We start from the raw sequence: 15,073 nt of genomic DNA, 5'->3' as shown, positions 1-15,073 counted from the left end.
CTTTCTGTGCTTCTCAGGTTTCTAGAATATCGTCTGTTTCTGCTTTTTTTTGTGATAGGGTTGAACAGAATCAGAACCCAATATTCCCACTGAGATTGCATCACCAGCCACAGTATGACCAACTGCTTCCTATCTTCCTCTTTGTATAAACCACTCTGGATTGACTACTGATGTATGTTTTCTTAAACAGTGCACAGTGACTTCCTACCTCTCTTTCCTGAGTGGATACTGTTCATTTAGATCTACTCAGAAACATTTTGGATTCTACCTAATCTATTTTCTGTTTATACCGTATTCATCACCATGGTAGCTGAATACCATAGTATCTTTGAGGTAGAGGCTATGCAAAGCTTATTTTAAACCACTCCAATTCTTTGCCTTTTAAATTGAGTTCTAACAATTTCAGCTTACTCCAGCTGAGAAATTACCCTTCTGCTCTTCGTAAATAACAGTCTGAAATTTGAAACTAATCCAGCACAACCTGGGACCCTTTTTTAGCTGAGAATATCAACCACAGTAACTCTGACAACTGTGTTAGTAATACCTTTTTATTTAGTTACTTCTCTAAGAGAAATGTTTTGAGAGAACAATCATAATTAATTAAAGCAGTAGTTCCTCAAACCCAAGCAAAGCAAGCAGACTTCTAGTAAGCTCTCTTTTAACAGTCTTGTCTATCTGGTTATCATTAACATGATAAAACTCTGACTATATATGCATGTACAAATACAGTACGTATGTATAACATAACTGCATTACCTCTTTTTAAAACAATACAAATTTTTGTTCCAAATACTCAGCGCTGTGTACTTTATGATGCTGCACCATTAACTTGCCAAATATCACATCTCTGATTTTAGAAATAAGAAGAAGCCACATTGGGGGTTTTACCCCATCACTTCTGAGGAAACCTGAAAAACAACAGAAGTTCTAGCCAGTACACAGGGAAGGTCTGAACTACTCAATTCATCCCTCTCTTCCTAAACAATGCTGCTGATACGTTTACAAATTGCAAATTTAAGGGAAAAAAAAAAAGAAGGCTGCCCATATTTAACATGGAAATAGCGTAAGGTCAGCTGTATGTTTCTAGTTTTTGTATTAATTTTAGTATTCATTTTCAAATTCCGTGTTTGAGTATTCACGGTAGTATTCGAAGGAAAAAAATCTCATGTTATCTCTCTGATAGATGCTTCCCTCACTCCACTTTAAGCACACTGGGCAACTTCAATCAAGCTTGAATAAAGGGTAGAAGCCTGAAAGATGTAAAAGTTCCCAGCAGATGTGTAAAGAAAATAGCCAAGAAGCTAACAGCAAAAGGTCAGAATTGCCCCCAAGATAGAGAGATCACAGCATCAGCACAGGTAGATCATTAGACAACAAAGTAACATGGCAGACATCTTCCAAAGTATCAATATCTAAAGGACTATGGGCTTAATCTGTCCAAAGCTGCTACAGAAAGGAATCAGAACAGCACAGAGCAAGCAAAAGAGTGATGAAATGAAATTGTCTTCCTTGGAGCACATATAGCCACACAAATCTTTATCTATTTGGCAACAGATGCATTACAGCCAATTCTGAAAATGGCGACTCAGGACGTTTAAATGGACACGCACACACACACACACACAAAAGATAGATGAATGTTCTTCCAGAGGTACTCCAGAATGCAAACAACAGCCCAGCTCCACACTGTATAAAATCACCCCCACTATGAGAACCGCATCGTTCAAAAGCGACTACATAAATACGTGCAAAACCTCCTACCCAGTGGTTTCCACCCTTAAAAGTACCTGCAGATTCAACTAACCCACTAGCTTGGAAACTGCACAACTTCTTCTGTGCACTGAATGGAATATTTTCTCCTATTACTGTCTGAATCATTAAAACATCAATCACATAACTTTTATGCAATGTACGAGGGCTGCTCTGAAAGTAATGCCTCCTATTTTATGATGTTAGCCCATGACATCAGAGGTGGATGCTGCTGCTATGGCAATAGAGGCTGAACCTTTCCACCAATACTCCATTAGATTTTGTTGCTGTGCGACAGATGGCAGCAGAGGGGCAGTCTGACATGGAAAAGTGCATGAAGCAAAGGTGTGCCAATGAATTCCCCCATGCAGAAAAAGTAGCAACCACTGACATTCATCAATCCTTGCTGAAAGTTTATAGAGACCAAACAATGGGTGGAGCAAAGTGAGGCAGTAGGTGGTGTGTTTCAGCAGTGGTGACAGCAACATGAAAGACAAGCCATGTTTCAGTTAGCTATACAGATTTGTACGAGTGTGGCATGCAGGCTCTTGTTCATCACTGGTGAAAAAGCATAGCTAATGGTGGTGCCTATGTTGAAAAATAGCGTTTTGTAGCTGAGAATTTGATCTATCAAAGAGCGTTACTGTGCTCTTTGTATCTGTTGTAGCTTCTATGCAAGTAAGTAGGAGGCATTATTTTCAGAGCAACCTACATAGTTTTTATCAAATCTCAAACACGCTCCAGTTTCGTGGTTTGGTAAGTTTCCCATAACATTTTGTTCATGAAGCATAGATCTGTTTGTCACAACAATGCCATATGATACCTCATCTGAGGCCCAGGATAGTTGTTTGTAATTCAGAACTGATTTCTTCATAAAGACCACGAAACCAACGAGATTGCAACGGTCTGATGAGAGCCAATCTTGACATCTTCCAGCCCAGCCTACCTCTGCAGATCTGTCAGCTAGACTAGTTTGGACAGGCAAATCAGTTTGTTGTTTGTTTTGTTGTTGTTTTTTTTTAATACATCAAATGAATCAACACATCAACAAAGCAGCAACATATTTTTCCAGTTAGTAAATGCATTTGTTAATCAGCCAAACCAGAGATATCAAGCAGCCTGTCTGTGGAAACAAAGCCTTCGGTTCACCAAGTCACCACAAGAACTGTCACACACAACACAAACATCATTTTGATCTAATCAGGGTTTACAAGGACATTTACTGTAGCCCTACACAGCTGTCCAAAATTGTGGAGATCCAAAGTACATGTGACAGGATCAACCCCAGAGGCACAATATGGGGTCAGACCAAGCCTTGCCTTAGGAGCAGGGCAGTAGTCAGTCTCAAGTACTGTTAAAAGCAGTGTGCCATTCCTTGTCTCCAGAATCCCTGGTATTTATATCAAATATCTTCCCAAGTCTTTCCAAATAACTTTCCCAAACAGCAGAATTGTTTTTTAAAAAAAGGCTTTGGGGGAAAATCTTGTGAATACTTCAGGTTGCAACAAGTCACCCACCAGAAGGGCTCTGAGGCTGGTGCTGGCACACAGTGCTTGGAGGTGGAAATCCAGCCTTCCACGAAGGCCAGGGGCTAATTCTTTTCAGTAACGTGAAAATACCAGCACATTCTTTCTGCCAAGGGAGAATGGGTCGTTTCCTCCAACAAAGGCTATCCCACAAAAAGACTCACAAGAACTGGAGCCGGACTCTACTTCTACTTCAAGTAAATACACTTGGTGGGGCATTTGCTGATGAAACTGGTTAAGAATCCCCAAACTCTCTACTTGGACCTAACTCATAGCAAGTACTCTTCCATTTTGCAGTAAAAATGAAGATTATGAGATGTTGTGTTTACTTGTATTTCACAGGTCATGCATCCAAACTCTGCCACCTACTGCAGAGCACTCAGAGAGTTATGGTAGTTCTGCTGTCAGCTGCCCACTGATTTACATTTTTTGCTTCTGTACCTCAAGCACCAGAAAGATTCATTCCTGCCTTATTTTTCTAAGTTGTTCAAGCCCAGCTGACATCAAAACTTAACATTTGTCTACATGAGATATGAGAGTAAACCCATCTTTCCAAATGAGTGTTTTCATCTCCAGCTATATGGAAAAATGTATTTTTTTCAAATGCTCTTCACTGTTTCTTCTCCGTCAGCTCTAGTGTCTCCACTACTGCTTCCTTGCATTCAACCCCACTTTTTTTTCTTTGGCTGCAACATGTATTAACTAACAGACAAAGCTGTGCTTTTCCATAAGTAATAGAATTTTGCTAATCAATTACAAAAAGTTTTGATACTAATGCTGTAGAAAGCCCAAACCCCATACTTCGAGTCTCCTCTGTCTTAACTTCACCATCTGTGAAAACAAAGACTTTTAAATCCACGGCCCCTTGGTTTCATACAATACCTCCACATACACCAGAGAACAACAGGTCTGTTCTGCACCTGGAGAAAACTGTAAACATTTGCAAACTGTTCTTGATCTCCGCATCTTGGCGACGGGTAGCAGTGACAGTGCAGCAGCATGGATTGGGCTGCAGGTGATTAACCAAGTGGGTGGCACATCTCATAATCTCTTCACTCTGCTTGTTGCCCAAGCAAAGCAGATCAAAGTTAAATGTACTCACCCATGCTAGAAGCAGACCCTCAGCTGAAGCAGACAGACGTGTCCAATCCACTGCTGTGTGAGTCCTTGCACACCAAGCCTCCTCCTGCCTATATTCCCACTCTGGTAATGCTAAGGTTTGTAGCAACTCTTCAGAGCAGCTAAGGATGAAGCACTTCTTGGGAACTTGTGTGTGTGCTGTGCCTTGCTTCAGTTATGGGTTGTTCCTTTTTTTCCCCTTCATAAATTCAGCTATCATTACAGTAGCTGAGACTATCACATGATGGAGTTGAAAATCAGAAAGGCTATCAGTAGGTGCAAGCAGTGATGTGAAGATGCAGTACTAATCATCTCAAACTCTGACAACAAGAAAGTAGGTATCACACACAGACAACACAGGCAGATGCAATCAAGCAGCTGCATCCTTTACAATAGAGCAAGTTTTCCATCTTATCTACTTATTGCAGACCCACAATTATTTTTCCACTCAGCCATGCACTATAGCTCCCTCAGGGAAGGTATAGAATTGGCATGACAAAAATAGGAAAGTAAAATGTTTCTTACTGTTTGAAAAATGTATCTGCTTCACAGCTTTAGGGATGAAACATGAGATTAATGTAACTCAGGAGCCCAGAGTTAGAAAGGATGGGGCAATAGCTTAAAAATCACCCAGCAGTCACAATCTGCCCAGCTGCTACCTCATCACTTTGTAAACCCTTACTTACAAAGGAATGGCTCCTTTCCCTGCCCCCAGCCATTCCTTCTGGAATGATAAATTAATAAATAAATGAAGTAAGGGACTTGTTACACATTATACTCATCTAACACAATTCAATTTTAAAATAAATAAATGAACAAATAAAAAGCATGCCTAAGTTTCTAGCCAGAAGTCCAGAGTCTTCCCACTTACATTATGAGGAAATCCTGACCTTAGCCAATTTGGGGATACTCCCAAATAGTGATGCTAACCACCTGCTATCTTATCAAGTAGCTATCACAAGAACTAAACTAAACTAAATTTAAAAAACAGAAAAAAATAAATCAGCTGAGGCAGAACTTTGGAATACAAACTTACCTGAGGTCTAGAAAAGAAGAAACATGATGAGCCCTTAACACTGTCTCAAAATTGCTGTGAAACATTGGTACATCCTGCAAAGCACCAGGGAAAAAACAAATACCTTGTCATCTTAGTATATATTCACTCCCATTTTTAAGAAAAGGAAAAAGGAAGACCTAGGGAACTACAAGCCAGTGAGCCTCATGTCTGCACCTGGGAAGATCATGGAACAGATCCTCCTGAAAGCTGAGTGAGATAAGGAGGTTATCAGAGGCAGCAGCACAGCTGCACCAAAGGCAGATCGTGCCTGACCAATCCGATGGCCTTCTATGATGGAGCGACAGCATCGGTGGACAGAGGAAGGGCAACTGATGTCATCTACCTGGACTTGTACAGGATCTTTGACACGATCCAGCACCACATCCTTATCTCTAAATTGGAGAGATGTGGATTTCAAGGCTGGACAATTTGATGGACAATGAGTTGGTTGGATGGCCACAGCCAGAGGGTTGTGGTCAACGGCTCTATGTCCAGGTGGAGGCGGGTTTGAGACCGGCACTCTTTAACATCTTTATCAGTGACAAAGACAGTGGGACTGAGTGTGCCCTCAGCAAGTTTGCAGATGACACCATGCTGAATTGATATGACAGAAGGAAGAGATGCCATTACCTCTCGCCCTATCACTGTTACCCAGGAGAAGTATGCTGGAAGTAGGAGGTGAGGGAGCAGCAGGGTATGCTTTAGAAGGCTTGAGGCGCTAAAGGAATACATGCCTCAGTAGGATCAGGCATTCCTAGGGTTCCCCTGTGAGGATGGACGGATGGTTCTTCCCCTGCTCTCTCTCAGCAGTGTTTCACTTGACAAACTTGTCTGTTTGTGGGTGTCTAATTCATTGTAATGGAGATCCACCACTGAATTACACTCCCTGTTTTCCAGCAGGGACACTGCCTGCTAAGGGGTGTGTTTCAGGCAAACACTGCCAGTATCTCCTCCAGTGAATTAGCCTTTGGGACTTTATGTCTCTGACTTTGTCTTAAGGCACTGAACAGCTTCTCACCTAAAGCAAAACTGCAAGCAGGCATGCTGTTGCCTGCAGATTTCACACAGCCTCCAGCACAATCACAGAACCTGTGAGCTGCTCGGGTATATTTAGAATCCCGCATTGCCATTACTTTCATCCTACAAAAGGGAGGAAAAAAATCAAAGAAGAATGGAAGCAGACAATAAATGCACAGCTGGAGAATGTCAGCAGTCACCTCAGCACTAGCTGGGCCTGATGCACCTGTTGTTTAACTGAAAGGGAGCAGATAACCCAGAGAAATGAAAATCAAAGTTAATTTCTACTGCTGTGGTCAACACACACTGCGTGTACAGTAGTTCATCTAGCCATACAAAGGTCAATGCATAGTCATGTGTAAGCGGAGATGCTTGTAATTAATGATTTAAATCACAGTTGTTGGCTAATTAGCTTGGATTGTGAAATGTGATATTTTTTCCCAAGATAGGATCCCAAGAGAAAGAGAAAAATATCAAAGATGCAGATAAAGTTGGAACTCTGCCTCCAAAAGCTACTTCCACAATCGCTCAAACTTATCAGGGCTGCTTCCTCTTGGTTTGCCAGGCCCCTAATTTATGTCTGTTAAAACATTTGCAGAGCTGCTTGCAAGGAGAGCTAGCTGACCTATTTGTGTTCCCTTTCACTATTCCTAAGACTCCTCATCTATCTAGCTTTGTTTAATTCCTCAGAGGCACCTCATTTCTTGAGAAGTTGGAGGTCACTTGCTCATACACAGTTTTAATTATAATAATGGATAAAATTACCCAGATAATACTATTTTTTACCTCCACTCTACCTTTTCATTTAATCTAGGGGACTGGGGACTACACTAGTGAAGATTTCATTTGTCAGGATTTTTTTTGCCAAGAGCAAGAAGGAAAGGAGAGTAGAGATCAAAAGTCTGGGTATTTTATTCAGTTGTTCCAAGTAACTATTAGGTTCACTGTGGTAGGGTAGGAAAATACTGCAGTCAGCTGATGACTCCAGAGAATGGGGTGAAAAGAGCTCTTCTGGGTCACAATAACTCCGTGACTGTCTAAATAATTCACAATTTAATGATGTTATCCTTAAATTCAGAAAAGCAATAAAAAAGCAATAAAAAAACCCGCCACCAATTTTAGTGACATTACACTCAGTGAGAAGCTGATCTTGGACTATGACCGCAGCAATAGAAAGATTTACTGGCAACTGCAATGGTCTCTCAGAAATACAGCGGCCTTTGTGAATCTAGTGACCTTTATGAACGGTCATAAGTCCTCAGACACCCTGCTCTTGATGCACAGAATCCTTGTAATTGCTTTTGAACTTGTGAAATGCCACATGGACACGGAGAGCCTCCCAGAAATCTGTGGTCATAGCTCCCACAAGTTTACTACACCTCCACAGAACCATAGAATCATTAAGGTTGGAAAAGACCTCAAAGACCATCACATCCAACCATCAACCCATCCCCATGCACGCTAACCATGTCCCTCAGTGCCACATCTCCATGTTTCTTGAAAACTTCCAGGGACGGTGATCCGCCATCTCCTGGGCAGTCTGTTCCAATGCATTAACACACTGACTTACCCCATCTCATTTGTTATGGACCCTCTGTTTAGTAAATCCAGGTTAGTGCTTGCCTGCAGGTCTTTGGGAGGCATCATAACATTTCTTACTGCAGTTGCCACTCTGGGCAAAATCATTTTTGTTGAAACTCTGGTGGTGTCAGGGGATTTGTACAGAAATTATTTTAAGCCTACTGCAATTCCCTGGCAAATTCAAGGGTAGAAACAACCCTGCTTTGGGCCAGGCACAAATAACATTCTGGATCACCTTCAGATGGCCTAGCAACAGGGTGTTTCCTTCTGGGCACTTCACTTTGTGCTTCAGAAGAGAAACACAGTAAATACACTTTGAGACAGTAAATTTCACATGGAAGAAATCCACCTTGGAGATCCCAACCATAGCACAGCACAAAGAGGCAGCATGAACCTGCAGCCCAGAGAGGAGCCATGTCCTGCAGCAGCAGCTTGAATTTGTGTAATTTCAAAGCATAAGGCAACTGCAGCCTTAGTCTCCACACTAAAAATCTCATATTACTCAGATTTGTTGTAGTGAAGTGCTTAATTATCAGTTAGTGTTTACATATAACTTAATTCACTGCTGCACTGCTTATTAAAAATTAAGGCAGCAGAAGAGGTGACCATGTTTTTACAATCTAGATAATCAGAGACAGTACTTCAGAAAACGCCATTTGCAGATAAAGAATGTTGTCATATACTTTCTCCTCCATAAAGAACCATTACCAGATCTCAGATCTCTCAGCAAGTTCATTATAAACATGCACCATCAGAAAACTCAGGCCGTGACTGTTTATGTGAGTGCACAAACCATACAGTTGATAACAAATCTGATGCCTTATATATATTTAGAATTCATTTTCATTCATAATATACTTGAACGCTCACTAAAAAACGTGCCGCCTCAGTGAACATTCCTATCAGCATCTTACTGACATTTGCAGAAAATCAAGTATTAAAATAGGTATGAACACGAGCAAAGTGAATATGTTTAAAAATTAGAGAAATGCTTCTTATCTCAAAGTGATATTTTTTTCACCAGTGCCTGAACGCAGTGAATATAGGAAATCAAAATACAGGGCTGTGTTCCCAAGCTACAGGGCTATTTTGTGCTTCCCTAATGTAACATAACCTTAGATGTCTATTCAGCCTTACATGCAGTATGAAGAGGTTTCCATCCCAGGGGAGCTTCACAATTTCAAAACCAAAAGAGCAAAATCTTGTACTCTAATCCACTAGTGAGCCAACAAGAACATTTTTTAAATGTTTCATCTCAGCTATGGCCTTTGTCATTCAGATATTTTAGTATAATTAACTTCAAGATCTATGAAAAACCTTTTTCCACGAGCCAATTGTCACATTGAAATCACTAACTGATGATGTCTCCAAAATTTACAGAAAAAAACCTTCCCCATTTTTATTCCATCAAAAGAAAGTCCTTGAGGACTTTTGTTTACCACCAGCCTGTATTCTCTGACAGAAAAACTACGGATCAGTGAACTCCTGGCTGAGTTTATTCTGTGTCACTCCTATGGCTATCCTCCATCCTCATGACAGAACCACGAGCATGCCAAACAAACATGGATAAAGCACGCTCTCTTTGCAACACTCCATATGTGGAATTACCTCCTAAGAGTTACTGCAAGTTGTCTTACCCAGAGAATCTCTGAGGCGAATGAAACCTATGTCATGGACATGAAAATAGCTTCCCATAGCACCACAAGTCGGAACAGCTTCTGACAACGCCAGTGCAAAGCTAGCTTTGATACACGCCTCTGGTCACAGGTGTTTCATTTAAACAGATGCAAGAAACTTCCAAACAAGACAAACCTAACAGGTCCAGGATAGGTCACGAACAAACTCACTCGTGACTCTTCTAGCTGCTGTGTGGAAACAAAGATTACAGAATCAGAGAAATGTTGACTGCAAGAAATTCCCAAAGGTCATCTGAACCAACCTCCTACTCAAATTCAGGCTATCTCCAACTCTAAATCAAGTCAGTCACAGATTTATCTGGCTGATGCTTCAAAATCTCAAAGGATCGAGATTCCGCAACTTCAGGTAATATTTGATACTTCAGATAATGTATTTCAGGACCTTTCTGGGCTGAAGCAGTTCAGTGTGACAGTCATTTCCCCCAGTGTAGCACCACATGCACGCTTTCTGAGATTGCATTCTCACTGAACACAAGGAAAATACTAGCATAGTTTCAGCCCCAGTATCAACCCTGGGCACTCAACTACTTACCAGTCACCAGCTGGGCATTGGCCTACTGATTCTGTTCATCACATCTCAAGGTCCAAGCAATTTTCAACTAATGTTACACTCTGCTCATCAAACCCTTACTTACTCAGCTTCCAGATACGAATGCTATGTTGTCAAACCTTACTAAAGATGAGATATTATTACATTCATCAATCTTCCCTCATCTTTGCAGCCAGTAACTTAACCATATATTTGACCAACGAGGTTGGTCAAACGTGATTTACCATTGGTAAATGAATCCATGTTCATTCATCCTTGTCATTCCCTGTCATTGTGTTCTTGTTATTTGTGTGTTTTTCAGTTGCAGTGGCAAAACTAGCATCATACAACATCTAAATATGTTCAACAGGCATTCAAGTATTGGATTTGTCTGCATTGCGAGCACAACCACAGAAGCAGACTAGCATTACTGACCAAGCTCATGCTGGGGCTTGTAGACACAGTGAAGTAAGACTGCTACAGTGAATCTGTCATCCACACCAAAGGCGGCCAGATACACCCCAATTCTTTCTAATGGATTTATTTCAAAGATGATTCAGATGAAGTTGTAGATATCTCTTGGGTAAGTTCACTATCAAGCCCCACTTTCAAGACAGTAGCCAACAAATGAGGCGTTCTCTGAATATGGCCTGGAGAGTCATTACTGAGGTGAAAGTGTGGTCTAGCTTAAACAAAGGTTTATAGCCTTCTATAAAAACATACCTTTTTCTATTACTACCACCATCAGTTCTGACAGCTGTTATCTCTCTACTTATATTTTATGCTTCTTAATACTAACATGTGATGGCACTTCGCTTCCCAATATCCAATTGACATTCTTTTGATGTATCTTTTGGGCTGGTGCCTAGGCACATTTGCAAATAGTTTAGTGCTCAATTTAGGGCTGAATATATTCCCAGAATTCCTTTGGCAATCAATTATTTATTACTTACAAGTGTTAAGATCAAAAAGAAAAGAAATAGATGTATATTTCACGCTGACAGGAGGTCCGCGGGGATTACAGAAAACAGAAACTTTAATGCTAAATTTGTGTAAAAAGGGTAAAATGGGGATTCCCTAGTCAGTTCTTAAAAAAATAAAAAAAAAAAGAAAAAAGAAAATGGCCTGGATTATTCACTTATTCTTTCCTGGGCTTTACATCATGGTTTGAAATGCACATTTGAACTGTACCATTAGTTCTTTGTACAACAGGGGCAAGGTTTGGTTTGCTTTCATTAAGGAATACCAGTTGGCTTTGACTCAATGTCAGCTACCTGGATGCACCCTTTAGCAGCATATCCAGCGTGGCATACATAACTAATTAATTAACCTACTAATTCATTTCTATTGATAAGCCTAGGATTTGCATTAATTTTCCAGCAAGGCCATACCACCCGTATGGCTTTTTTGCCACATTTGTAAAACTTGAGGTTTGTAAGGGCATCAACATTTAAAGGGGAAACTTGCATGAGTAGAACTTAGAAAGATCATCCATCAAACAGCTTTGTAGAAATGGAGAGCATTTTATCAGACATGTTTGGCTGGGGCAAAATACGTATTATTCTTGTCTGTGGGGTATGAGCAGTGATGGGGGCTCTCAGGGGTCGGAGCTAGAGTACTCAGAACCAAACTCCCTCTGCAGTCACCACTGACTCCTCATCTGTCTCCATAAATTGCATGCTCCTCTCTGGAAGTTTTTAATTTATTGCTAACTTAAACTGGGTCCCAGATCAGGTGCCAAATAAAGACAGCTTCTGTATAAGCAAGAAATAGCCCTCGCCATGTCACCAAGACAAAACCAGTCCTTATCTATGTGGCTAACTGCTACATAAGGCATATCTGGCAGTTTCACAGTGAACCAGCACAAAATTATTCAAACAGGACGGAAGCAGCAGCAGGAAAAGAACAACCTGGTGCAAACAAACAAAGAGGAATTCAAACTCAGCAATACAAGCTGATAAAAGGCAACCTCCAGAAATAAGAAGTCTACTCATGAGTATATGTGAATGGCTGCACAGACCAAGTTTATTTATGATGTAGCTCTGCAAGCCGAAATGTAAAGCAGAATATCCAGTAACCAGCTCTGAAACTTTACAACGGATGCCAGAATTTTGTAACGACCTGGGTTGTTTCTTCATGGCCAGCAGCCCATCCACCAATGGATTAATTATTTCCTCTTTTTTTTTTTTTCCCAGGTTATACAGCAAATCTATCACCTTCTCTGTAGTCACTGAAATTATAACACCCTTATAATTTAACCTGCTTATTTGTCACACAAACGGATAAATTATACCACTGTAAAACTGAGATGCATCTACAGAAAGTGGCAGCTCTCCAGGTAAAAAGAATCAGCCATCTGCTCTCAGAAAATCTAATAAAGCCCAGTGACAGATCACTTCAGTTATTGAGAGAAACTTGGAACAGCGGGGCAGAAATCAACCGCATGAAACTGGAGGAGTCACACAACAGACAGGTTGTGCATAATCTGAAAGGCAGTTCATCATTTGCTTTGCCACCTGCAGATTCAACATCTACCTTAAGTCAGAACTTTCAAAATGGTTATTGTTGTTATCAATACTAGCTGAGACTCTCTTACAACTTTGAGGTGCTCTTTAGTTCATCAGCCTTTTGGGTTTTGAGCGTTACTTGACAAAGGAGTAAACAAGGCAGACTGAAAAAATGAGATCTTTCTGTTTTGTCTTTCGGAGTGACTCTTCTGCTTAAGTGAGTTTTCAGATAGCCAACTTGTCACATTTGGAGTGAAGGTGTTCAAGAGTCTAGAGGTTAATGAGCAAAACAACAGCTGACTTTACTAAAGAGTTTAATTCAACTATATGAACAAACTGTTTTCAACCTAGAAGATCCGTTTGGAGCTGGTTTGTGCTGGAATGTCACCCACACAAATCTTGCAAGGAACATTAAGTGACAATACACCAAAAGTGATGAAGCTCATGTTGGAACAAAATCTCTGTGATTAAAAAAAAACTGCTTAAAGGAAGAAACATTTGAATTCCAGTTTCTAATTTAGTTATTACCTAATTAAATATGAAAGCTTGATGTATTTTATCCTTTTTGCAAACATCCTCACACAGTCTACATTTCTTGTCACCGCACTGGTTTTCTTTGTGCTTCTCCCTATTATTTAGCTCTTACCTCAGGCCTTGTTCCAGGACGGGGTGTTAATTCTCTGGGCTGTCTCTGTATTGCAGACCAACTGGCAATTTAAGGTTGGGACTTCGTGTCTTAAAAAAAAAAAAAAAAAAATGCTAATGTTTATATAAACAGTCTACTCAGGTCTCTGCAGCCCCAGGGCACCCATGCAAGTCCTTCCTTCCCCAGAACCCAACCCAGTTTCCTTCTGTTGGCTGAAATGAGTAATGATGAATGGATAAATAAGCAAATACCAAAAAATAAAAAATAAAAGATCATTTTGCTTAAGGCTGCAACTCCACTTTAAATACCTTCCTCTCTAGCACCGTCATTTTCTCTCTTGACAATGAATGTCTTAAACATGTGCAGGGGAAAACCTCTCATCGTGGAAGATGTTCAAAATGTAGAGTAGGAAAGAGGAATTTTCTCCACAGCATACACTTTATGCAGACAGAGATGCATACCCCTAGAGCCTGATCTTTCTGCTATTAGAAAAGTCATTGCTCCTGCTGCTGAATTGCTACATAAACAGTGTCTATGGCTCAAGGGGCACCCTCAGGCTCCCCACATGCCAAACAAAGGAAGACTAATTTTCTGCCTGTAGAAACAGGAGTGCTGGGGCATGGAGTCCCTGGATAGAATGATCTACTTATAACCACGTTGCATTAAGGTGGATTCCGTCTTAAGGAGGATTCTTCTATGTAGTAGAAAAACAGAATAATGTGCAGGTAGGATATTGTACTCCTGGTGCTTCCTATTGCTCAGGAATGCTGCAGAGAAATAAGAAAGAATATAAACAGAATGAAACAAACAGAAACAGAGAGTAGAATCCTGTCTTTGATGAAGCCAATGGTAGAGAGTCTTCTTGTTTACCTATGATTTTCTCTAAAGGAACAACGTAAACACAGAGATTTGCTACACACATAAAGGCAAATGGATGAGAAATACACTGGCAATTCTGAAAAAAGAAAATATATTTGGTAAGATGCCAGCGGTGCTGACTGCTTGAGTGCAGGGATTTTGGTAGACAAAGATCTGCGTAAGGCGTGGGGTTGGTTAAAGGTTGAAATATGTATAGTTGCCAAAACCTCACTTTTTATATGCCAAGAAAAGTAACTGGACTGACAGAAGTAAAAAGCAAAAATGTGATTCTTTATAAAGCAAATGAATGCAAAGGAAACATAAGAGAGGTGGCTACTGTAATCTGCCCATCAAGATGATCACTTACTTATTTGATTTACACATTTCTGTTATGCACTAAACATATCAGGCCATTAAATATCTAATTTTTTACTGCTCTGGTGAATTCAGTGTTTTTAGCCTTTCTTTCTGGAATCTTTGTCACTTGATCCCCATTCGACTGTGATACTTCATCTTGCAATAGATTATAATACCAAAACTGTTCACCCACACAGAGTTCCCATAGGACCCTATTGGAATACAGACAGTGGTAAGTGATGAGGTAGGAGTGGGTTTCAGTCAACTGGCATTTATGGGTATTTTATGTTTCCGAATTCAAACAGCAATTGCTTTTTTAAAACTAGCACAGTGGCATTAATTAGAGGAGAACAGCAACAAAGAGGCTATAATTAAAAAAAAAAAAAATCACGTGGTTGATGCAATGAGTAGTGTCTTTGTCATAATTCAC

General features: G+C 40.4%; 1 protein-coding gene across 1 annotated transcript in view; it reads right to left on the bottom strand.

Moving 5' to 3' along the window:
- Window positions 1–13,886, bottom strand: part of ACTR3B (ARP3 actin related protein 3 homolog B) — a 46,214-nt gene extending 32,328 nt beyond the window's left edge. The window contains exons 1-2 of the mRNA XM_021386288.1: window positions 13,737–13,886; window positions 13,429–13,517 (exon numbers count right to left, since the gene is read on the bottom strand). The gene's annotated coding sequence lies outside the window, so the exon portion shown is untranslated. The remainder of the gene's footprint in view (window positions 1–13,428; window positions 13,518–13,736) is intronic.

This window comes from Numida meleagris, chromosome 2 (assembly GCF_002078875.1).
Source record: "Numida meleagris isolate 19003 breed g44 Domestic line chromosome 2, NumMel1.0, whole genome shotgun sequence".
Lineage (NCBI taxonomy): Eukaryota > Metazoa > Chordata > Aves > Galliformes > Numididae > Numida > Numida meleagris.
The sequence above is the reverse complement of the archived record's forward strand: the minus strand, read 5'-3'. Positions and strand labels throughout refer to the sequence as shown.